At 45.8% G+C, this 25,709-nt stretch overlaps 1 protein-coding gene across 1 annotated transcript in view; it reads left to right on the top strand.

Moving 5' to 3' along the window:
• LOC140204655 (serine/threonine-protein kinase BRSK2-like) overlaps positions 1 to 25,709 on the top strand; it is a 273,144-nt gene that overhangs the window by 99,539 nt on the left and 147,896 nt on the right. The window lies entirely within an intron of this gene.

The following is a 25,709-nucleotide window of genomic DNA, read 5'->3' as shown; positions in this document are numbered from 1 at the left end:
TTTAGCGAGGCCCGCGCACATACAACTTGGTGATGTAATGACGTCTGTCATTCCTATATTTTTACATATAACCCATAGTGAATTATTTAAACAACAAAGAATGCTTAATCAAGCAATTTAGTTGCAATATTACTTAAATATTACTGAAATATTAAATAGACAAGAGGGACCAAGACAGCTTCCCTGAGTAACACCAAAAGGTACATTGTATCTCTTAGAAACCTGGTCTCTTAAGACAGACAAAAATTTTTCTCTCTAAGATATATGAACAAATCTAGTTAAGGGCGCTACCAGAGATGTCAGCTCAATTCTCAAGGTGATTTTGGAGAACGTTGTGTTCAGTTGTGTCAAACACAGCACTTGGGCCTGGAGGATTTGGACTGAGCTCTGTTGACAGCAGTGGTGAGCCTCAAGTCACCGACAATTTTGATAAGGGCTTCCTCCTTGCTGTGGTTTGCTTTAAAACCTGACTGAATTTTTCTAGAGTATTCTTCTCATTTGGAAAGTTGTTGGGTTGGTTAAAAATGACTTTCTGAAGAATCTTGCGCAGGAAAGGAAGATTTGATATAGGTACCTCACTATCAAGGTTTGGCTTTTGAATCAGGCATTTGACAGCCACAGTTTTGAAGGCATCTGGAAAACTCCAATTTCAGGGGAAATGTTAATAATTTTCCAGAGAGAATTGTAAACGCTATTTAAAGAGTCCTTAAAAAGTGTGGTAGGGACAGGATTAAGACAGCAAGTAAATGATTTCTCTTTGCTATGATCTTACAGAGTTCTGAATCAGAAATACTTGTAAATTTTGACATAGTTGCTGTCTTTTTACAAGGTTGGCTGCAGATGTTACCAGTACCTGTAGCTATACTCTCTCTAATGGAAATAATTTTGTTGATAACAAATATTGCAAATTCTTCACGCTTTGTGGTAGATGCTTGACTGAGGACATTATAGGTTGGGGCAAGGTTCAGCAGTCGGTTTATTGTTGAGAGCAATATTCTTGAATGACCACTATTCTCTGTAGTAATCTTGGAAAAGTGCAACATTAAAGGAGGATAGCTTTTCCTTGAAAATATTCTGCTGAACTTCTAGTCTAGTTTTCCCTCAGCTACTCTGTATGATGTCATGAGTCCACGGTGAGAATTGCTGTTATGTTCCATGTCTGGTTTTATCTTTCTTGTAAAATTCCTGTGAGGAAATGAATCTCAGGGAATTATATGGCAACATATACGTACTTTGATAATATCGTGTTTTACCGTTCTACTTTCTATGACCGTACCCTGCATGCACTTGCTTCACTCCATGGAAGAGTGAGAAGGAACACTGGAAACTTGAGCTTTGCCTGTGAATGGACAGCTTTCCCCAAGCTCTCTGTTGCCTGTGCAGGCTTGGAGGAGAGGCGTGTGTGAACCCTCTACATTCAGCAGTGTGCCTTACTGTGACAGAAGACGAATTGTGCTGTTCTACATGGCAACAGCCACTATTAACAGAGATAGGGCCTTAATGGCAATTTGTTTTCAGGAGTCTCCCAGCGCTGCCGTTTAAATTCCCATTAGCAGCTGGGAGCACGGCCTTACAGTTTCTCAGTTACTGCATTGGTATTTTTTAAATCATCGCCTTCCGTTGCCCCTCCCCCCTCCAAGAGGATCAGATCCTCTTTGAGCATCGTGTCTGATGGAAGCCGAAGCTGGAATCAATGGCAGAAACAGGGAAGGTGTGGACTGGAGAGTTCAGCCATGTGGTTAACTCCTGTGTCCGTGGATGTGATTATGTCTGAGCACCTATGTTCATTAGGAGTTCGAGGAGATTTGGTATGTCACCAAAAACAGTGGAAAGGATTCAAACTGGCTGCATCACCATCTGATATGGGGGTATGGGGGGGCAGTGGGTGGGTGCTACTGCATAGGATCGAAGTAAGGTGCAGAGAGTTGTAAAATTAGTCAGCCCCATCATGGGTGCTATCCTACGCAATTTCCAGGACATCTTTCAGGAGCAGTGCCTCAAAACCAGCATCCATCATTAAGGACCCCCATCACCAGGACACGCCCTAATCTCATTGCTACTATCACCCAGGACACGCCCTAATCTCATTGCTACCATCACCCAGGACACGCCCTAATCTCATTGCTACCATCACCCAGGACACGCCCTAATCTCATTGCTACCATCACCCAGGACACGCTCTAATCTCATTGCTACCATCACCCAGGACACGCCCTAATCTCATTGCTACCATCACCCAGGACACGCTCTAATCTCATTGCTACCATCACCCAGGACACGCTCTAATCTCATTGCTACCATCACCCAGGACACGCTCTAATCTCATTGCTACCATCACCCAGGACACGCTCTAATCTCATTGCTACCATCACCCAGGACACGCTCTAATCTCATTGCTACCATCACCCAGGACACGCCCTAATCTCATTGCTACCATCACCCAGGACATGCTCTAATCTCATTGCTACCATCACCCAGGACACCCCTTAATCTCATTGCTACCATCACCCAGGACACGCTCTAATCTCATTGCTACCATCACCCAGGACACGCTCTAATCTCATTGCTACCATCACCCAGGACACGCTCTAATCTCATTGCTACCATCACCCAGGACACGCTCTAATCTCATTGCTACCATCACCCAGGACACGCTCTAATGTCATTGCTACCATCACCCAGGACACGCTCTAATCTCATTGCTACCATCACCCAGGACACGCTCTAATCTCATTGCTACCATCACCCAGGACACCCCTTAATCTCATTGCTACCATCACCCAGGACACGCTCTAATCTCATTGCTACCATCACCCAGGACACGCTCTAATCTCATTGCTACCATCACCCAGGACACGCTCTAATCTCATTGCTACCATCACCCAGGACACGCCCTAATCTCATTGCTACCATCACCCAGGACACGCCCTAATCTCATTGCTACCATCACCCAGGACACGCCCTAATCTCATTGCTACCATCACCCAGGACACGCTCTAATCTCATTGCTACCATCACCCAGGACACGCTCTAATCTCATTGCTACCATCACCCAGGACACGCTCTAATCTCATTGCTACCATCACCCAGGACACGCTCTAATCTCATTGCTACCATCACCCAGGACACGCCCTAATCTCATTGCTACCATCACCCAGGACACCCCTTAATCTCATTGCTACCATCACCCAGGACACGCTCTAATCTCATTGCTACCATCACCCAGGACACGCTCTAATCTCATTGCTACCATCACCCAGGACACGCCCTAATCTCATTGCTACCATCACCCAGGACACGCTCTAATCTCATTGCTACCATCACCCAGGACACGCTCTAATCTCATTGCTACCATCACCCAGGACACGCTCTAATGTCATTGCTACCATCACCCAGGACACGCTCTAATCTCATTGCTACCATCACCCAGGACACGCTCTAATCTCATTGCTACCATCACCCAGGACACCCCTTAATCTCATTGCTACCATCACCCAGGACACGCTCTAATCTCATTGCTACCATCACCCAGGACACGCTCTAATCTCATTGCTACCATCACCCAGGACACGCCCTAATCTCATTGCTACCATCACCCAGGACACGCCCTAATCTCATTGCTACCATCACCCAGGACACGCCCTAATCTCATTGCTACCATCACCCAGGACACGCCCTAATCTCATTGCTACCATCACCCAGGACACGCTCTAATCTCATTGCTACCATCACCCAGGACACGCTCTAATCTCATTGCTACCATCACCCAGGACACGCTCTAATCTCATTGCTACCATCACCCAGGACACGCTCTAATCTCATTGCTACCATCACCCAGGACACGCCCTAATCTCATTGCTACCATCACCCAGGACACGCCCTAATCTCATTGCTACCATCACCCAGGACACGCTCTAATCTCATTGCTACCATCACCCAGGACACGCTCTAATCTCATTGCTACCATCACCCAGGACACGCCCTAATCTCATTGCTACCATCACCCAGGACACGCTCTAATCTCATTGCTACCATCAGGATGGAGGTACAGAAGCCTGAAGGCACACATCCAATGATTCAGGAACAGCTTCTTCCCCTCTGCCACCTGATTTCTGAATGGACACTGGACTCAAGAACATGATCTCACTACTTTTCTTTTCTCTTTTTGCACTACTTATTTAATTTTACTTTTTAAATACATAAATAATTCTTACCGTTTTTATTATTGTGTATTGTATACACTGCTGCTGCAAAACAACACATTTCATGACATACACCAGTGATATTAAACCTGATTCTGATACTTAAGCAGAAGTTGAAAGGTCCTTTGTTAGTAAGGGCGTAAAATATCATGGAAGATGACAGGATATTGGCGTTGAAAGGGTAAATAAATCAGCTATGATGGAACGACGGAGCATACTCGATGGGCTGAATAGCCTAATTCTCCTCCTATATCATTGTTAGTGCAGGTTGCGTGCGATGGAGATCACTCACTGTGTACTGAGAAAGGTTTGGTCTATACAGTGTGGGGACAGTTACTTATATTGTGTGGGATTGTATTGTACTGGGACAAAGTGTGGGGTTTTTACAAGAACCAGGTTTGGAAGTTGAGAGGGTGAATGGAGAGAGAAAATTAACATTGGGAGTAAACTGGCTTGCAGTACTTTTACACAGTACTGTACATGGATGGGAAAGGTTCAAAGTTCTAACTAAGTTTATGATCAAATTATGTTTGTTTTACCATATACTCCTTCGCAGGCATTTATAGGGAAAAGTAGAATTTTATGAAAATATAAATGAGCTAGGAGTTAAAAACATCAAAATGCAAAAGAAGACAAGCATCATACTGCTGCCACAAAATAACGAAGTTCTTGACGTGTATCAGTGATAATAAACCTGATCTGATTCTGATTCTAAACTGTGCAAATACAAATTATCCTGAGAACAGGAATGGTAAAGAATCCTTGAAAGAGCACCTGTAGGCGGTAGAATCTGTTCGGAGTGGTGGTGAATGAAGTTATCCATGCCGGTTCAGGAGCCTAATGCTTCTAATCTGATGCCTGGTGCTGTGGTTTAGAGAGATACAGGCCAAGTGTGGGCAAATGGGGCTAGCATAGTCAGTATGGACCAGCTGCGCCGAAGGGCCTGCATCTGTTGTATGGCTGGAGACTCTCAATAGCATGAGCTTCTCTTGATACGTAAGAGGAATAGTGGGTAGCTAAGGTTTAGTTAAGATTTTAAGAGGGCCTGGGTCACTGGGTTCGTAGGTCCAAGGGAGTCTGGAAGTTGAAGCCCGAAGGTCAGACCCATGGTCGGTGAGTCCTGGGGCAAAGTCCAAAGTTGGAGACCTGATACCTGCGGGTCTGGCATCAAGGACTGGAGGCCCAGAGGTGGCCTGACTATGTAAGGGTGGGAAAGGTGTTATGTTTTGTAACTTCGAAATATTAAATTTATTCAAAGGAAGACATGAAAAGTCCAAAATACGGATGTAACTTCAAATTTTCCTTAAGCGAGGTGTGCACTTATTACGTGGTAGTGCAATGACACATGCAGTTGATGTATTTGTACATATAGCCCATAATGAATTCTTTAAGGAACAATAATACTTAATCAATATTCAAAGATCCAAAGCACATTTATTATCAAAGAATGTATAAGTTATACACCTTGAGCTTTGTCTGCTTGCTGGCAGCCGCAAAGCAAGAAACCTGAATAACCCAATTTAAAAAAAGAAAGATCAAAGATCAGTGCAGAGAAAGAGGGAAAAACCCCACAAATTATGCAAACAACAGAAACAAGCCAACGGCATTCCGAGCCAGAATGAGTCCCCAGGTTCGCTCCCGGAGCAGCCGGAGTTGGCGCAAGCCTCGATTACAGTTCATCACACCAGTGGAGCAAAAACGACAGCAGCCGGATCCATTCACAGCCCCGGAGAGAGGACAGGAGAGTGAGCAAAATCAGCCCGACCCTCACTCCGCTACTGACACTCGGTCTTATAGTCTATCTGGGCCGGCATCTAAATTGTCCAAGTACCGGGCAGTGACTCGTTCTAGGACACGAACCCTGGCACCACGTTACGTTTGGGCCGTCCAGCATTCTCAATCTCACCAAATTGGCTCAGTGCTTCGAGTGATGCAACCTCGCACCCACATTGACTCCTCTCCAAGTCACTCATTCCATCTCCGACAATGAGACCAACTCCGTCTGTGACCCCGGCTCGAATGTGTTGCACCTCACAATGCCCCAGCACGGTCTATCCCCTGAACCAGCCTCGCCCCTGCCTGCTTCTTCCCTGTCTGCACAATTTGCTTCAGGAAAGATGTTATAAGTAATGTTTTAAGTCAAACTTCTTGCCTTTCGAACTACTAGTAACCTGTCGCATGCCTTTGGTAGCACCACGTTAAACTGGGTCAAGCAATATTGTTGTTCGTCCATCGTTGACGTCGATGAGGACCTCGACACCATAATGATGATGTCGAGACTAGCGCATGATTTGGATTTAAGTGAGGGAGAGTTGCGCAGCGTCAGCCTCACTCTCTCTTCCCAATTCCCATCTGGATCCAGTGGCAAGACAGAGTCTAGACGGCTGGAGATGGGACTAGGCGCAGTGGATGACCAGGATGTCTTCTGTGTCTTGTCCTGCTCTACACGTTCCACGACGCTTGCAGAGACCGCCTTCTTGACCGTTGGACCTTCCATTGGTCTCATCCGCTCAATCCGCCCAAGTCTGTCTTCACATGCTGGGATAGACAACTCCCTATCTCACCAAGGGTTTGAGACCCGTCGGCTACCCTCACCTGGTTTAGCTGGCTTGTGGAAGCCGTTGCCCGGGATGTGGCCGCTGTCGCATGCAAACAGCTACGGGGAGCCACAGGTGAGAGCTGAGTGCCAGGTGGGGACCAAAGGTGGACTAACCGCCCTGAAAAGGACGCGACACCAGAGGTGCTACCCCTCCCTGACACCCCATACACCAATATATATATACAAGATTACTCAAGTATAACTGAAACATTAAATACACATTTAACCTCTGTTTAGCTATAAACTCCAACTCAATAGAGAATGCATCGCAACTGTATACACAGTATCCTATATAATACAACTACTATATACAGACATCTACAGTACAGGAAATTTTAAATTGTCTCATTCAGGCCCGAAGATTTAATCACTGTGGAGAATTTTTTACTCTTGTGGGATAACATCTTTCTTAACAAGGGGGATCACCCTGCTTGGCAGATGATACTTGTGGCTGTTAAACAACCTCAGGGTCTGGGGTCTCCTCCATGGAGTTGTAGGAGTTGACTCTGAGACTGCAGGAAGTGGTTCTGACAGATCTGCACACCTTTCTTCTCCTTTTCGCTCTTTGGATCTACTTTGATCCCTTTTTCTTTCTCTTCATGTCTTCCCTCCTTTTCTTCTTCTAGTTTGTGCATCTTGACCTTGGGAAGGTGCATTTAGTTCACTGGAGTGTTTGCTTAGTAATCCCTCTGTTGCTCCCTTTACAATCTGATATTTCCTCTTGGTTTCCTCATCCACAACATCGTCTGATGAATCCTCTGTATCCGTATCTCCATTGACTCCTTTCTTTTTGACCTTCCATTCAGCCAGCTGGGCTTTGTTCTTTGCATCTATTTTTAAAGCAGCTTTTAGCCTCCCACTTGAAGTTCATGCAATAACCTTAATGCACACAGAGTAGATCCTGGTTCTTTATACTCACTGAAGTTGAATGCTTGCAACTTTCCTGAAGCTTGTTGAACTCTTCCAGCTTAGAACCAAGTTACATTTCACAAGTAACTGCCTGATTAACATATCAGAAGCTTTCTCAGATAGGTTGCCTACAAAAACTGTTGTAGACAGACCACTGTTTTCATCACTTTCACACTTCCTCTGAGCAGCTTGGTCCTTCGTGGGTCCAATATGCTTTCTAATCAGAGGCACAGAAGTTGGCACCAACACCTGTTTGTCCTCTGTTGAGCAATGGTTCATGGTGTTTGGTATGGAGACCCAGTACCTTTCTTAATTCACTTTCAGTTGGCTTCATTGCGGGGAATGTGGCATGCATCACTGAACATTGCTGGTTCTCCTGTTTTTACCATATACAAGCTCAATGTGGCTTGTTGGTTGTTGTATTTCACTGTTAAGAATGTCATTTCCACAGGAGTTATCTTTTCTCCAGTATAAGTTCTTAGTTGGATCTCTGCAGACTTCAGTTTAGTATAATTGAAATGCCATTCAAACTCATTTTGTGGAATGATTGAGACAGCTGAACCAGTGTCCAATTCCATTTTAACTAATTTGTTGTTCACTTCTGGCATTAGCAATATTGCTTATCTATTATTAGTTTTCATATTGTAAATCTCAAGGCTACACAGTCCTGTGTCACTCTCATCGATAACATGCAGATTAGTGCTCTTTGTAAAACTGCAGCTTGGCCTTTTACCTTCTTCTCTCACTTGAGTAGACCATTCTTTTTTTGTTGGCCATACATGCTCTTTTGTCTGTGCCCTACTTTGCTGCATTTTCTGTAAGTTTTGCCTTAAAATCTGCATTTGTTTGGTGTATGTGAGCCCCTGCCACAGTGGTGACAGTACTTGTTTGGCGAGGTCAGTTTCTGTTTAGACATTGCAATTTTGTTTTTGCTCACTTTCATTCCCAACCTTGACTCAATTGTGTCTCTGTAATTTCCACTGAAATAGCGATATCCACTGCTCTTTGGTACTTCAGTTAGGAGCCATTTTTGAATGCTTTCATTTAAAATTCCACAAATTAAACAATCTCTCAGTGTATCATTAAGCCCATCACTGAACTGACAGTGGTCAGACAATCTCTTCAATTCAGCCATGTACACTGAAATGGACTTCCTTTTGATTCTGTTTAAGAAACCTAAAGTGTTCTGCAATCAACAATGGCTTTCTCAGTGTTCCTGCATCACTTTTACAATGGTAGCAAATCTCATTTCTGATGATTTGGTTGGAGCAGTCAAACTTCAAAGCAAACTGTATTCCTTCAAAGGTTTCAAAGATACATTTAATGTCTGAGAAACGTGTACAGTATACATCCTGAAATGCCTTTTCTTCGCAACCATCCATGAAAACAGAGGAGTATCCCAAAGAATGAGCAACAGTTAAATGTTAGAACCCCAAAGTCCCCCCCAGCTCCCTTCCCTCCCGTGCGTAAGTGGCAGTAGGCAACAATCCCCCCTATACCCACCAGCAAAAAAAAGCATCAGCACCTGTCACCGAGCACTCAAGTGTGAGCAAAGCGACAGTAAAGACACAGACTTGCAGTACTCCAAAGTCTACGTTGTTCACCCGGTAATCGACACACCACAGGCAATCTTTCTCTCCCTAATAAGGGAGAAACACATGTCTCCATTTCACAGCGAGAGGGGAGAGATAACAAACAACTTGCTGGTTTACTATGTTAAAAGTCCATTAAATCTCTTTTTTAGAGCTCAGTGCCCAAAGATCTCGAGTCTCTGGGCACACAGCCAAAGGTATTCCAACTCCCCCGATGACACATGGGTCTTCTGCTGTGACACCGACCTTCGATCCGCTCATCTCCAGAGCCACGAGATCCTAGGCCTCCAAATCTGAGCTCTTGGCGTGCCGAACAACGGCCAGTTATGAAACCCCGAGAGCAGGTCCCAATCCTGCAAAGAACAGTAGTCAGTGTGTAACTCCAGGTCAGGGTCTTCAAAAGAACCCTGAAAGGGAAAAATAAAAATATTAAACATGGAAATAGAGCTGTTTCCAAAGATGTAAGCAAAGGAGTCGTGGTTTAGTGCCATCATCACTGCGCTCCACCTCCTTTAAACCTAATACATTTAGCCAAGCAGACATTCAGTCCTCATTGGTTATTTCATTTGCTTCAAACTACTGTTCCAATAGCTCAGTATACATGAGCCAGTTACCTGTTGTGTAATTAAACTTGAAAATCTTTCCGATGTAGCCAGCCATCACTGATTTTTAAAAATTGATTATTATCATCTGGTACTCACTCTTTATGAACCCGTGAATTCTTTTGTTTTCTGGCTTAAAAAAACACTCAATCATGTCTTCCCTTCTGAAGACAGTCTCTCCACGTGCTGGGCTGTTTCGCCATTCTTTCACAGCTCTATTTTTAGTTCGAACATCTCGTTCTGCTTTAACAGGTTGGTAGTCGTCTCGGATTCATTTTGAAAACACCTTGATGCCAATGTTATGTTGAACAACTTCAAAACATTACATTTATTCAAAGGAAGACAGGGTAGTCTGAAATACGGGTGTAACTTCAAACTAACTAAGCGAGGTGCACAACGTATCGCGTGGTAGCGTGATGACGAATAAAATTGACATACACATAACCCGTAATGAATTATTTAAAAGGACAATGCTTAATCAAACAATGCATGCACAAAATTACTCAAATACAACAGAAACATTACATACACAATTGTTGTTTGTGTTGTTCTGTTGAACATTGAGGGTACGTTTTATTGGCATTGAAATGTGTGGCGACACTCGCGGGCTGCCTTGGGTGTGCTGGTTGCTAACGCAACAGCGCATTTCCTGCCAAAGGGTCTCAGCCCGAAACGGCGACTGAACTCTTTTCCACAGATGCTGCCTGGCCTGCTGAGTTCCTCCAACATTTTGTGTGGGTTGAGCGCATTTCATTGTATATTTTGATGTATATGCAGTATAAAAATTTTAAACCACTCTTTATAATGCCATTTACATTGGAAATACATGCTGGTACTTATGTATTTATGCACCATTTTATTCTAAATCAATATGCAAACCTCTAAGATTACTTTTTTATATAATTCTTTATTCTTATAATAGTGGAATGTGCCATGATAAGGCAACACCTTAAATTCATCTGGATAGACTCCAGCCTAATATCGATTTCTCCTTCCAGTAAAAAAATTCCCCCCCCCTTTCTATTCCCCACACTGGCCTCTCACCAGCCTATCAGCTCCCCGTGCCCCGCTTCCCTCCCTTTCTCAATGGTCCACTTTCCTCTCCCATCACATTCCTTTCCTCTCCGGCCCTTTACCTCTCTTACCCACCTGGCTTCACCTATCACCTTCTAGCTGTCCTCCTTCCGCTCCCCCAACCTTTTTATTCTGTTGTCCTCCCCCTTCCTTTCCAGTCCTGAAGATGGGTCTTGACCTGAAATATCAGCTGTTAATTCTTTTCCATAGGAGCTGCCGACCTGTTGAGTTCTTCCAGCAATTCTGGATTTCCAGCAACTGCAGAATTTCTTGTGCTTCCAGTTGTTGAATGTTGCTGTTTTTTGTTGCGCTCTGGCCAACACACCACAGCAAATTCCTAATCCATTAATCCTAATCAATTATTTGGCAAATACAGTTGACCCTTGACCCTTGAGAAATGAATCCAAATCTGATTGTGGGCCCTCAGGAGAGTGAAAATGTGGAATTGAGAAAAGTAAAAGCAAGCAGGAATGTGAGCAAATAGAAAGAATCCCTATTACTGAACCAAAAAGGTTACATTAACAAATCAAGAATATCACTGGTAAAAAGCTCCTCTGTTCTTCAGGTGAATGTTTGAAAGCAAAGGACAGTACCATTATCATGGAAAAAGATGAGATTATGAACAGATGGACTGAGTATGTTCAGGAATTGTTTGAAGATAGTCGAGGTGAAAAACCCGAAATTAAGAAAAACATTGAACGTTCGACAAGTATTTTAAAACCTGAAGTTCATAATGCAATAAATAAGATGGAGAAAGGAAAGGCAGCAGGTCCTGATGAATTAGTAATAGAACAAATTATCGCCCTTGAAGATTATGGAATTGAAAAACTTACTGATTTAATCAATGACACTTATGAGACTGGAATAATACCAGAAGAGATGAAAAAAATCAGTATTTTTCACTCTTCCTAAGAAAGCTGGAGCAATAGAATGTGAATTACATAGGACCATAAGTTTAATGAGTCATATCACTAAGATACTTCTAGGAATTTTGATGACAAGAGCTAAAAGTAAGATACAAGCTGAAGTAGATAAAGAACAATGTGGTTTTGTGAAAGACAAAGGTACAAGAAACGCAATATTGATGTTAAGGATACTATCAGAATGAGCTATTCAAGTGCAAAAAGATTTGTTTGTTTTATCGACTACACAAAAGCATTCGATAAAGTGAAGCACAATAAGTTATTTTAAGTATTACAGAAAACTCTAGATCTAGATTCGAAAGACCTCCACCTAATCAGAAATCAGTACTGGGAACAAACTGCCGCTGTAAGAATAGATGGAGAAGTGAGTCAGTTTACGAAAATCAAGACAGGCGTTAGACAAGGTTGTGTTTTCTCCCCTGATTTGTTTAATGTGTACAGTGAAACAATATTACAAAAAATAAGAGACATCTTGGGAATCAAAGTTGGCGGTGAAAACAAAAATAATTTCAGATATGCAGATGACACTGTTAATTGCAAGTACGGAGGAAGAACTACAAAACTTAATTGATAGAATTGTTGAAGAAAGTGCAAAAATGGGTCTATCTAACAATTGCAAAGAGACAGAATGTGTGGTGATATCCAAAAAAAAGGAGAATCCTATCTGCAGGCTGAGAATAAATGGAGAAGACATAAAACAAGTACAGAACTTTTGCTACTTAGGAAGCTGGGTGACATCAGATGGCAGGTGCAACATGGACATCAAAAGAAGAATAGGGATGGCAAAAGACACCTTTACGAGAATGAAGAGTATACTGACCAATACTAAACTAGGCATGGCAACCCACCTCAGAGTACTGAAATGTTACGTTTATCCAGTTATGTTATATGGATCAGAATGTTGGACAATATCTAGTAACATGAGGAAACAAACTGAAGCAGCAGAGATGTGGTTTTTGAGGAGGATGCGAAGAATATCATGGACAAAACGAATATCTAACAAGGATGTCATGAACAGAGCAAGCACAAAAAGAGAAATAATGTATGAGATCATGAAAAAGCAATGTAAGTTCATAGAACATAGAACAGTACAGGCCCTTCCACCCATATTGTTGTGCCGACCCTTAAACCCTGCCTCCCATATAACCCCCGCACCTTAAATTCCTCCATATACCTGTCTAGCAGTCTCTTAAATTTCACTAGTGTATTTGCTTCCACCACTGACTCAGGCAGTGCATTCCAGGCACCAACCACTCTCTGAGTAAAAAACCTTCCTCTAATATCCCCCTTGAACTTCCCATCCCTTACCTTAAAGCTATGTCCTCTTGTATTGAGCAGTGATGCCCCGGGGAAGAGGCGCTGGCTATCCACTCTATTCCTCTTAATATCTTGTATACCTCTATCATGTCTCCTGTCATCCTCCTTCTCTCCAAAGAGTAAAGCCCTAGCTCCCTTAATCTCTGATCATAATGCATACTCTCTAAACCAGACAGCATCCTGGTAAATCTCCTCTGTACCCTTTCCAGTGCTTCCACATCCTTCCTATAGTGAGGCGACCAGAACTGGACACAGTACTCCGAGTGTGGCCTAACCAGAGTTTTATAGAGCTGCATCATTACCCTGTGACTCTTAAACTCTATCCCTCGACTTATGAAAGCTATCACTCCATAAGCTTTCTTAACTACCCTATCCACCTATGAGGCAACTTTCAGGGATCTGTGGACATGTACCCCGAGATCTCCCTGCTCCTCCACACTACCAAGTATCCTGCCATTTACTTTGTACTCTGCTTTGGAGTTTGTCCTCCAAATTGTACCACCTCACACTTCTCCGGGTTGAACTCCATCTGCCACTTCTCAGCCCACTTCTGCATCTTATCAATGTCTCTCTGCAATCTGCGACAATCCTCTACACTATCTACAACACCACCAACTTTTGTGTCGTCTGCAAACTTGCCAACCCACCCTTCTACCCCCACATCCAGGTCGTTAATAAAAGTCATGAAAAGTAAAGGTCCCAGAACCGATCCTTGTGGGACACCACTAGTCACAACCCTCCAATCCGAATGTACTCTCTCCACCACAACCCTCTGCTTTCTGCAGGCAAGCCAATTCTGAATCCACCTGGCCAAACTTCCTTCGTCCCATGCCCTCTGACTTTCTGAATAAGCCTACCATGTGGAGCCTTGTCAAGTGCCTTACTAAAATCCATATAGATCATATCCACTGCACAACCCTCATCTATATGCTTGATCACCTCCTCAAAGAACTCTATCAGGCTTGTTAGACATGATCTGCCCTTCACAAAGCCATGCTGACTGTCCCTGATCAGACCATGATTCTCTAAATGCCCATAGATCCTATTTCTAAGAATCTTTTGGACATATGATTGGGAAAGAGGAGTTAGAATGCATGGTAATTATGGGAAAGATTGGAGGGAAGAAAGCAAGAGGAGGACAAAGACAAATGATGATGGAGACAGCAGCCAGAGAACTGGAAATGAATACCAATGAATTGATCCACTTGACCCGAAACAGGACTGTGTGGGCCATGGCAGTCAAAGCTCAAACTGGGCATGGCACCTGATGATGATGATGATGAAAAGCAAACAGATGGCAGATAACTTAAACTAATACTCTACAATGGAGGGCATTGCAAACATCCAAAGGATAACAGGTGGACTGGTTTCAAATAGCATGGAAAAGATTGTTATTGTCCCACTCTCGTTCCCATCAGGGAGAAGGCTACTTAGCATCCACACCAGTAACTGTTGAGTGGCCGTACATACAGTACATAAGATTAGCTTACATACATATAGGCAGATATAGTGATGCTAAGAGCAGGAGTTCAAAGTTCAACATAAATTTATTATCAAAGTACATATATGTCACCATATACAATGCTGATTCATTTTTGTGGGCATCTCAGTAAATCTATCGAATAATAACCATAGGAGAATCAATGCGGAGCAAGAATGCTGCGAGTGAACGGCTGATTTTCAGAGCCAAGGCAGTTTTTACCACTTGGGGTAAAAGAGAGGCAAGACTGTGCAGGTGTGTGATGTCTGCCAGTAGAGTGCGAAAGATTTAAAAAGGCAGAGAATCTTCAACAGTTTTTGATTTGGAGCAAGAATGCAGTGAGTGAACGGCTGATTTTCAGAGCGAAGGCAGTTTTTACCACTCGGGGTAAAAGAGAGGCAAGACTGTGCAGGTGCGTGACATCAGCCAGTAGAGCGCAAAAGGTTTAAAAAGAAGACCGCCATATCCATCGGGCAGCATCCAGAGCGGACAGTAGAGTGAGAGGCAGCAGTGTGATAGGGCTTTGGCTCAATGGGCTTAGGTGGTAACGGGACGAGGTGAGGTAGGTTTAGCGGTGTTATTTGCGGAAAGGAGGAAGTATGTGTGTGAGGCCAGTTTTCTGTGCTTGGTGTCAGATGTGGGAGATCCTGGAGACTCCCAGCCTCCCGGACGGCCATATCTGCACCCGGTCTGTCGAGCTGCAGCTCCTAAGAGACCGAGTTAAGGAACTGGAGATGCAGCTCGATGACCTTCGTCTGGTCAGGGAGAGTGAGGAGGTGATGGAAAGGAGTTATAGGCAGGTGGTCGCACCGGGGCCACGGGAGACAGACAAGTGGGTCATGGTCAGGAGGGGGAAGGGGAAGAGTCAGGTACTAGAGAGTACCCCTGTGGCTGTACCCCTTGACAATAAGTACTCCTGTTTGAGTACAGTTGTGGGGCTCAGCCTACCTGGGGGAAGCGACAGTGGCCATGCCTCTGGCACAGAGTCTGGCCCTGTGGTTCAGAAGGGTTGGGAAAGGAAGAGGAAGGCAATAGTGATGGGGGACTCTATAGTTAGGGGGTCAGATAGGCGACTCTGTGGACGCAGGAAAGATAATGGGATAGTAGTTTGCTTCCCAGGTGCCAGGGTCTGGGATGTTTCAGATCGCGTCCACGATATCCTGCAGTGGGAGGGAGAACAGCTAGAGGTTGTGGTACATATTGGTACCAATGACATAGGTAGGAAAAGGGAAGAGATCCTGAAAAAAAGAGTACAGGGAGTGAGGAAGGAAGCAGGACCTCAAAGGTAGTAATCTCGGGATTATTGCCTGTGCCACGTGACAGTGAGAATAGGGATAGAATGAGGTAGAGGAAGCCAGAGAGTGGTGGTAGAGAATTGCTTCTCCGAGTGGAGGCCTGTGACTAGTGGTGTGCCACAGGGATCAGTGCTGGGTCCATTGTTATTTGTCATCTATATCAATGATCTGGATGATAATGTGGTAAATTGGATCAGCAAGTTTGCTGATGATGCAAAGATTGGAGGTGTAGTAGACAGTGAGGAAGGTTTTCAGAGCCTGCAGAGGGACTTGGACCAGCTGGAAAAATGGGCTAAAAAATGGCAGATGGAGTTTAATACTGACAAGTGTGAGGTATTGCACGTTGGAAGGACAAACCAACGTAGAACATACAGGGTTAATGGTAAGGCACTGAGGAGTGCAGTGGAACAGAGGGATCTGGAAATACAGATACAAAATTCGCTAAAAGTGGCGTCACAGATAGATAGGGTCGTAAAGAGAGCTTTTGGTACATTGGCCTTTATTAATCAAAGTATTGAGTATAAGAGCTGGAATGTTATGATGAGGTTGTATAAGGCATTGGTGAGGCCAAATCTGGAGTATTGTGTTCAGTTTTGGTCACCAAATTACAGGAAGGATATAAATAAGGTTGAAAGAGTGCAGAGAAGGTTTACAAGGATGTTGCCGGGACTTGAGAATCTCAGTTGCAGAGAATGGTTGAATAGGTTGGGACTTTATTCCCTGGAGCGTAGAAGAATGAGGGGAGATTTGATAGAGGTATATAAAATTATGATGGGTATAGATAGAGTGAATACAAGCAGGCTTTTTCCACCGAGGCAAGGGGAGAAAAAAATCAGAGGACATGGGTTAAGGGTGAGGGGGTAAAAGTTTAAAGGGAACATTAGTGGGGGGCTTCTTCAGACAGAGAGTGGTGGGAGTATGGAATGAGCTGCCAGACGAGGTGGTAAATGCGGGTTCTTTTTTAACATTTAAGAATAAATTGGACAGATACATGGATGGGAGATGTATGGAGGGATATGGTCCGTGTACAGGTCAGTGAGACTAGGCAGAAAATGGTTCGGCACAGCCAAGAAGGGCCAAAAGGCCTGTTTCTGTGCTGTAGTTTCTATGGTTTCTATGGTTTCTAGAGGATAAATGCGTGGCTGAGGGATTGGAACAGGAGGCAGAGATTCAGATTTCTGGATCACTGGGACCCCTTTTGGCCTGTACAAAAAGGATGGGTTGCATTTGAATCCCGGGGGACCAATATCCTGGCGGGGAGGTTTGCTAAGGCTACTGGGGAGAGTTTAAACTAGAATTGTTGGGGGCTGGCAGCCGAATTGAAGAGACTGGGGAAGAGATGGTTGGCTCACAAATAGAGAAAGCTTGGAGACATTGTGAGAGGGAGGATAGGCAGGTGATAGAGAAGGGACGCGCTCAGACCGAAGGTTTGAGATGCATCTATTTTAACGCAAGGAGTGTTGTGAACAAAGTGGATGAGCTTAGAGTGTGGATCAATACTTGGAGATATGATGTGGTGGCCATTACAGAGACTTGAATGGCTCAGGGGCAGGAATGGTTACTTCAAGTGCCGGGTTTTAGATGTTTCAGAAAGGAAAGGACAGGGAGGGAGGCAAAAGAGGTGGTGGCGTGGTACTGTTGATCAGAGACAGTGTCACGGCTGCAGAAAAGGTGGACACCATGGAGGGATTGTCTACGGAGTCTCTGTGGGTGGAGGTTAGGAACAAGAAGGGGTCAATAACTTTACTGGGTGTTTTTTACAGGCCACCCAATTGTAACAGAGATATTGAGGAGCAGATAGGGAAACAGATCCTGGAAAGGTGTAGTAATAACAGAGTTGTCATGATTGGAAATTTTAGTTTCCCAAATATTGATTGGCTTCTCCCTAGAGCAAGGGGTTTAGATAGGGTGGAGATTGTTAGGTGTGTTCAAGAAGGTTCCTTGACACAATATGTAGATAAGCCTACAAGAGGAGAGACTGTACTTGATTTGGTATTGGGAAATGAACCTGGTCAGGTGTCAGATCTCACAGTGGGAGAGCATTTTGGAGATAGTGATCATAATTCTATCTCCTTTACAATAGCATTGGAGAGAGATGGGAACAGACAAGTTGGAAAAGCGTTTAATTGGAATTATGAGGCGATCAGGCAGGAAATTGGAAGCTTAAATTGGAAACAGATGTTCTCAGGGAAAGGTACGGAAGAAATGTGGCAAATGTTCAGGGGATATTTGTGTGGAGTTCTGCATAGGTACGTTCCAATGAGACAGGGAAGTTATGGTAGGATACAGGAACCGTGGTGTACAAAGACTATAATAAATCTAGTCAAGAAGAAAAGAAAAGCTTACGAAAGGTTCAGAGAGCTAGGTAATGTTAGAGATCTAAAAGATTATAAGGCAAATAGCAAGGAGTTTAAGAAGGAAATTAGGAGAGCCAGAAGGGGCCATGAGAAGGCCTTGGCGGGCAGGATTACGGAAAACCCCAAGGCGTTCTACAAGTATGTGAAGAGCAAGAGGATAAGACATGATAGAATAGGACCTATCAAGTGTGACAGTGGGAAAGTGTGTATGGAACCGGAGGAAATAGCAGAGGTACTTAATGAATACTTTACTTCAGTATTCACTACGGTAAAGGAACTTCCAGCAGACTGAAAAGCTTGAGCATGTAGATAGTAAGAAAGACGATGTGCTGGAACATTTGGAAAGCATCAAGTTGGATAAGTCACCGGGACTGGATGAGATGTACCCCAGGCTACTGTGGGAGGCGAGGGAGGAGATTGCTGAGCCTCTGGTAATGATCCTTGCATCATCAATGGTGACGGAAGAGGTTCTGGAGGATTGGAGAGTTGCGGATGTTGTTCCTTTATTCAAGAAAGGGAGTAGAGATAGCCCAGGAAATTATAGACCAGTGAGTCTTACCTCAGTTTTTGGTAAGTTGATGGAGAAGATTCTGAGAGGCAGAATTTATGAACATTTGGAGAGGTATGGTATGATTAGGAATAGTCAGCATGTCTTTGTCAAGGGCAGGTCATGCCTTACAAGCCTGATTAAATTTTTTGAGGACGTGACTTAACACATTGATGAAGGTAGAGCTGTAGATGTAGTGATTATGGATTTCAGCAAGGCATTTGACAAGGTACCCCATGCAAGGCTTATTGAGAAAGCAAGGAGGCATGGGATCCAAGGGGACATTCCTATGTGGATCCAGAACTGGCTTGCTCACAGAAAGCAAAGAGTGGTTGTAGACGATCATATTTTGCATGGAGGTCGGTCACCAGTGGTGTGCCTCAGGGATCTGTTCTGGGACCCTTACTCTTCCTGATTTTTATAAATAACCTGGATGAGGAAGTGGAGGGATGGATTAGTAAGTTTGCTGATGACACAAAGGTTGGAGGTGTTGTGGATAGTGTGGAGGGCTGTCAGCGGTTACAATGGGACATTGATAGGATGCAAAACTGGGCTGAGAAGTGACAGATGGAGTTCAACCCAGATAAGTGTGAGGTGGTTCATTTTGGTAGGTCAAATATGATGCAGAATATAGTATTAATAGTAAGACTCTTGGCTGTGTGGAGGATCAGAGGCATCTTGGGGTCTGAGTCCATAGGATGCTCAAAGCAGCTGCGCAGGTTGACTCTGTGGTTAAGAAAGCATACGGTGCACTGGCCTTCATCAATCGTGGAATTGAATTTCGGAGCTGAGAGGTAATGTTGCAGCTATATAGGACCCTGGTCAGACCCCACCTGGAGTACTGTGCTCAGTTCTGGTCGCCTCACTACAGGAAGGATGTAGAAGCCATAGAAAGTGTGCAGAGGAGATTTACAAGGATGTTGTCTGGATTGGGGAGCATGCCTTATGAGAATAGGTTGAGTGAACTCGGCCTTTTCTCCTTGGAGTGATGGAGGATGAGAGGTGATCTGATGGAGGTGTACAAGATGATGAGAGGCATTGATCGTGTGGATAGTCAGAGGCTTTTTCCCAGGGCTGAAATGGTTGCCACAAGAGGACACAGGTTTCAGGTGCTGGGGAGTAGGTACAGAGGAGATGTCAGGGGTGAGTTTTTTATTCAGAGAGTGGTGAGTACGTGGAATGGGCTGCTGGCAACAGTGGTGGAGGCAGATACGATAGGGTCTTTTAAGAGACTTTTGGATAGGTACATGGGAGCAGAAAGATAGAGGGCTATAAGCTATAGATAGCTTAGGTGCGTTGCATGGCCAAGTGGTTAGGGCGTTGGACTAACTATCTGAAGGTCGTGGGTTCGAGCCTCAGCCGAGGCAGCGTGTGTGTCTTTGAGCAAGGCACTCAACCACACAATGCTACAGTCTACCCAGCTGAGAATGGGTACTGGCAGAAATGCTGGGGGTTAACCTCACGATAGACTGGCATCCTATCTGTGGGGGGGGGGGTCTTGTACTCTCAGTCGCTTCACGCCATGGAAACCGGCGTAAGCACCTGCCTGATGGGCCACAAGGCTCGTGACAGACTTTAACTTTAACTAATAGGTAAGCCTAGTAATTTCTGTTTGACACAACTTTGTGGGCTGAAGGGCCTGTATTGTGCTGTAGGTTTTCTACGTTTCAATGCAAGACTGCCCAACTTGAGCTTCCAACCACTGGGCAAAGAACCACAAATGGTGCAAATGCAAAAATAACCATAATAAGTATTTAATAAATATTAAGAACATGAGATGCAGAGTCAATAGGTTGTGAGAGCACTTCAGTGAGTGGGCAAGTGACGTTGAGTGAAGTTATCCATGTCGGTGCAAGAACCTGATTGTTGAAGGATAAGAGCTATTCCTGAACCTGCTGGTGTGAGTGCTGAGGTTCCTGTGCTTTCTTTCTGATGGCAGCAGTGAGATGAGAGCATGTTCTGGGTGGCGGGGGTCCCTGGTGGTGGATGATGCTTTCCTGCAACAGCATTTCATGTAAGTTTGCTGAATGGTGTGGATGGCTTGACCCGTGATGGGCTGGGTCATATCCACCATTTTTTGTAGAATTTTCCATTCAAGGGCATTGGAGTTTCCATACCAGTCAATATATTCTCCACAGCACATCTGTAGAAGTTAGTCAGTTTTAAATCTCGGCAAACTCCTCAGGAAGTAGAGGCACTGCCATGCTTTCTTCGTACCTGAGCATAAGGTGACTCTGACAGGAACTGATAAAGTGACGAAGTGACTCTTGGCAAGAGGAACTCTCCTTGGTGGCAGCAAGGCCCATGAAAGCCAGTAGAACAGTGACTGTATCAGCGTAGGTGTAAGTGTGGCATCCTTGGGAAGAAGGGAAGGAGGCACAATGTGAGAATTCATAGACCTATAGGGTTAACCTCTGTCATTGGCAAGATGCTGGGCACCAGGTTAATTGAAAGGCCTAGACAGGGCAGTCATGGAGAGGATGTTTCAATTATGGGACGGTCTGAGGTCAGAGGGCACAGCCTCAAACTGGAAGGTCGTCCCTTTAGAACAGAGATGAGGAAGAGTTTCCTCAGCCAGAGAGTGGCAAAACTGTGGAATTCATTGCCACAGATGGTTGTGGAGGCCAAGTCATTGGGTAGAATTAAAGCAGAGGTTGACAGATTCTTGATTAGTCAGGACATTAAAGGTTACGGAGAAGACAGGAGAATGGGGCTACAAGGATAATAACTCAGCCATGATGGAGTGGCTTAAGTCTGCTCCTATGCCATTTGGCACTATAATCAAGGAAAAATAGTTCTTTGGAGAAACGTAATGAAATCAAACAAGCTGACATGATGTTTAGAAGGGAAATAAATCCTGTTTGACAAGCCTGCAAGAATATTTTGTGGATATTACAACCTGAGACGATAGAAGGTAACTTGATAATTAAAGTGTGTTTGTGGTTTCTAGTCATCATCAAAGGATACTGCTCACAGTAACGTAAGAAGCGTTTGTTCGAACATCGAACATTACAGCACAGTACAGGCCCTTCAGCCCACAATGTTGTGCTGACCCTTTACCTGACTCTAACCCTTACTTCCCACGTAACCGTCCATTTAGCTATCACCCATGTGTTTATCTAAGGTTTTGTAAATGTCCCAATTTATTTATTTTTATATATATCTGCCTCTACCATCACAGTGTAGGGCAGGGGTTCCGAACCTGGGGTCCACAGCCCTCTTACTGAATGGTATTGATCTACGATATAGAAAAGGTTGGGAGCATTCTATGCACCCACTGCTCTGTAAATAACTTACCTCTGATATCCCCCCCATACTTTCCTCCAATCACCTTAAAACCTACATTCAATGACTCAGAAACAACTTCTTTCCCTCCATTATTTCTGAATGGTCCATGTACCCACGAACACTATCTCGTTATTCCATGTATATGTATTTTTATCTAGCAGTGATCTATAACTCTTTACACTGTGCTGCTGCCACAAAACAACAAATTTCTTGTGGAATAAGCCAGTGGTAATAAATCTGATTCTGACTGGGTGGGCATGGTGCAGGTGAACTGGTGGGTTTGTATCATCCACTCAGCCTGAGTCCCTGTCTGTCCTTGACCTTCTGCATTGCCCCACACCTCCACCCCCAGTCCCTGTCCCACCCCTCCCTTGAATACACCAGCACTCCTTCCCATTCCCTCTCTATCGTCGTGTACAGTCTCAATCTGAAATGTCACCATAATAAATGGGTCTTTTTCTGACTGGAAGGAGGGATCTGCGCTTGCCTGTCAAAACTGTATTATTTCTATTAATGACCAGGAGGAGAAAGCAGAATATACAGACACATATTTTGCTGATGACACATACGTTAGTGGAAGGCCGTGTTGTGCTGTGGATATTTGGACCCTGTAACTGGATACAGAGAGGTCACGTGAATATGGAAAAGCTTGCTGGGTGGAATTTATTGTAGGAAAGTACGAGTTCATTCAGATACAGATTTATTTGTCACACATACATCAGAACATTGAGACATACAGCGAAATGCTTCAACAACCAACACAGTCGGAACATAGAACAGTACAGACACTTTGGCCCACGATGTTGTGCTGACCTTTTAACCTACTCCAAGATCAATCTAACCCTTCCCTCCCACATCGCCTCCATTTTTCTTTCATCCACGGTGGTACAATTACAATGTTTAAAAGACAGGTGGTTGGTTAAGAGAGGTATAGAGGGGTGCAGCCTGTATTGTGAGTAGTTTTGGGCCCTTTACCTAAGGAAGGAGGAGCTGGCATTGGAGAGAGGGGGGTCGATGAGAGTGATCCCAGCAATGAAAGGGTTAATGTATGAGGAGTTTGATGGCTCTGGGCCTGTACTTCTGGAGTTTGGAAGAATGAGGGGGATCTCATTGAAACCTATGGAATACTGGAGGGTCTAGATATATGTTGCTGCCACGCCTCTGGTGCCAATATGGCATGGCTCCAATGTCCTAACCCTAACCCGTATTTCTTTGGAATGCCGGAGGACACTGGAGCTCCCAGAGGAAGCCCGTGTGGTGACAGCGAGAATGGACAGACTTTTTATGGGCAGTGGCAGGAATTGAACGCCGATTACTGGCTCTGTGAATGCAATGCTACCCAGCCATCTGGCACGATGTCAATGTACTGATGTGACGTCTTTGAAACACTGTCATAGTGCCACCATGATGAAAGGAAAATGGGGGTGGGGATATGTGGGATGAAATATCTACAGTACTGTGCAAAAGTCCTAGGAACATGTATATAGTTGGGGAGCCTGAGACTTTGGCACAGTACTGTAGAGTGGAGTGGAGACTGAGTTCGTAAATCTGCTGGGAGCAAGGGATGCTGGGAATGGTGAGGGTGGAGTGCTGAGGGAGGGGTGAGGTTTAGAGAAGGAGGGGTGAGGGTGGAGTGCTGAGGGAGTGGTGAGGGTGGAGTGCTGAGGGAGGGTTGAGGGTGGAGAGCTGAGGGAGGGTTGAAGGTGAAGTGCTGAGGGAGGGGTGAGCGTGGAGTGCTGAGGGGGGGTTGAGGGAGGAGTGAGGTTTAGAGAAGGAGGGGTGAGGGTGGAGTGCTGAGGGAGGGTTGAGGGTGGAGTGCTGAGGGAGGGGTGAGGGTGGAGTGCTGAGGGAGGGGTGAGGGTAGAGTGCTGAGGGAGGGGTGACGATGGAATTCTGAGGGAGTGGTGAGGGTGGAGTGCTGAGGGAGGGGTGAGGGACAGAGAAGGAGTGGTGAGTTTTGAGTGCTGAGGGAGGGGTGAGGGTGGTGTGCTGAGGGAGGGTGAGGGTGGAGTGCTGAGGGAGTGGTGAGGGTGGAGTGCTGAGGGAGGGTTGAGGGTGGAGTGCTGAAGGAGGGGTGAGGGTGGAGTGCTGAGGGAGGGGTGAGGGTAGAGTGCTGAGGGAGTGGTGAGGGTGGAGTGCTGAGGGAGGGGTGGGACTGGAGAGCTGAGGGAGTGGTGAGGATGGAGTGCTGAGGGAGGGGTGACGATGGAATTCTGAGGGAGGGGTGAGGGTGGAGTGCTGAGGGAGGGGTGAGGGTTGAGGGAGGAGTGAGGGATAGAGAAGGAGGGGTGAGGGTGGAGTGCTGAGGGAGAGGTGACGATGGAATTCTGAGGGAGGGGTGAGGGTGGAGTGCTGAGGGAGGGGTGAGGGTTGAGGGAGGAGTGAGGGATAGAGAAGGAGGGGTGAGGGTGGAGTGCTGAGGGAGTGGTGAGGGTGGACTGCTGAGGGAGGGTTGAAGGTGAAGTGCTGAGGGAGGGGTGAGGGTGGAGTGCTGAGGGATGGTTGAAGGAGGAGTGAGGGATAGAGAAGGGGTGAGGGTGGAGTGCTGAGGGAGAGTTGAGGGTGGAGTGCTGAGGGAGGGTTGAGGGAGGAGTGCTGAGGGAGGGGTGAGGGTTGAGTGCTGAGGGAGGAGTGAGGGTGGAGTGCTGAGGGAGGGGTGGGGGTGGAGTGCTGAGGGAGGGGTGAGGGTTGAGTGCTGAGGGAAAGTTGAGGGGGAGGGGTGAGGGTTGAGTGCTGAGGGAGGGGTGGGGGTGGAGTGCTGAGGGAGGGGTGAGGGTGGTGTGCTGAGGGAGTGGTGAGGGTGGAGAGCTGAGGGAGGAGTGTGGGACAGAGAAGGAGTGGTGAGGGTGGAGTGCTGAGGGAGGGGTGAGGGTGGAGTGCTGAGGGAGGAGTGAGGGTGGAGTGCTGAGGGAGGGGTGAGGGACAGAGAAGGAGTGGTGAGTGTTGAGTGCTGAGGAAGGGGTGAGGGTGGTGTGCTGAGGGAGGGGTGGGGGTGGAGTGCTGAGGGAGGGGTGGGGGTGGAGTGCTGAGGGAGGGGTGAGGGACAGAGAAGGAGTGTTGAGTGCTGAGGGAGGGGTGAGGGTGGAGTGCTGAGGGAGGGGTGGGGTTGGAGTGCTGAGGGAGGGGTGTGGGACAGAGAAGGAGTGGTGAGTGTTGAGTGCTGAGGGAGGGGTGAGGGTGGAGTGCTGAGGGAGGGGTGGGGTTGGAGTGCTGAGGGAGGAGTGTGGGACAGAGAAGGAGTGGTGAGTGTTGAGTGCTGAGGGAGGGGTGAGGGTGGAGTGCTGAGGGAGGGGTGAGGTTGGAGTGCTGAGGGAGGGGTGTGGGACAGAGAAGGAGTGGTGAGGGTGGAGTGCTGAGGGAGGGTTGAAGGTGAAGTGCTGAGGGAGGAGTGAGGGTGGAGTGCTGAGGGAGGGGTGAGGGACAGAGAAGGAGTGGTGAGTGTTGAGTGCTGAGGGAGGGGTGAGGGACAGAGAAGGAGTGGTGAGTGTTGAGTGCTGAGGGAGGGGTGAGGGTGGTGTGCTGAG

The sequence above is a fragment of the Mobula birostris genome, chromosome 11 (assembly GCF_030028105.1).
Source record: "Mobula birostris isolate sMobBir1 chromosome 11, sMobBir1.hap1, whole genome shotgun sequence".
Taxonomy (NCBI): Eukaryota; Metazoa; Chordata; class Chondrichthyes; order Myliobatiformes; family Myliobatidae; genus Mobula; species Mobula birostris.
This window is presented reverse-complemented; position numbering and strand designations above follow the sequence as displayed.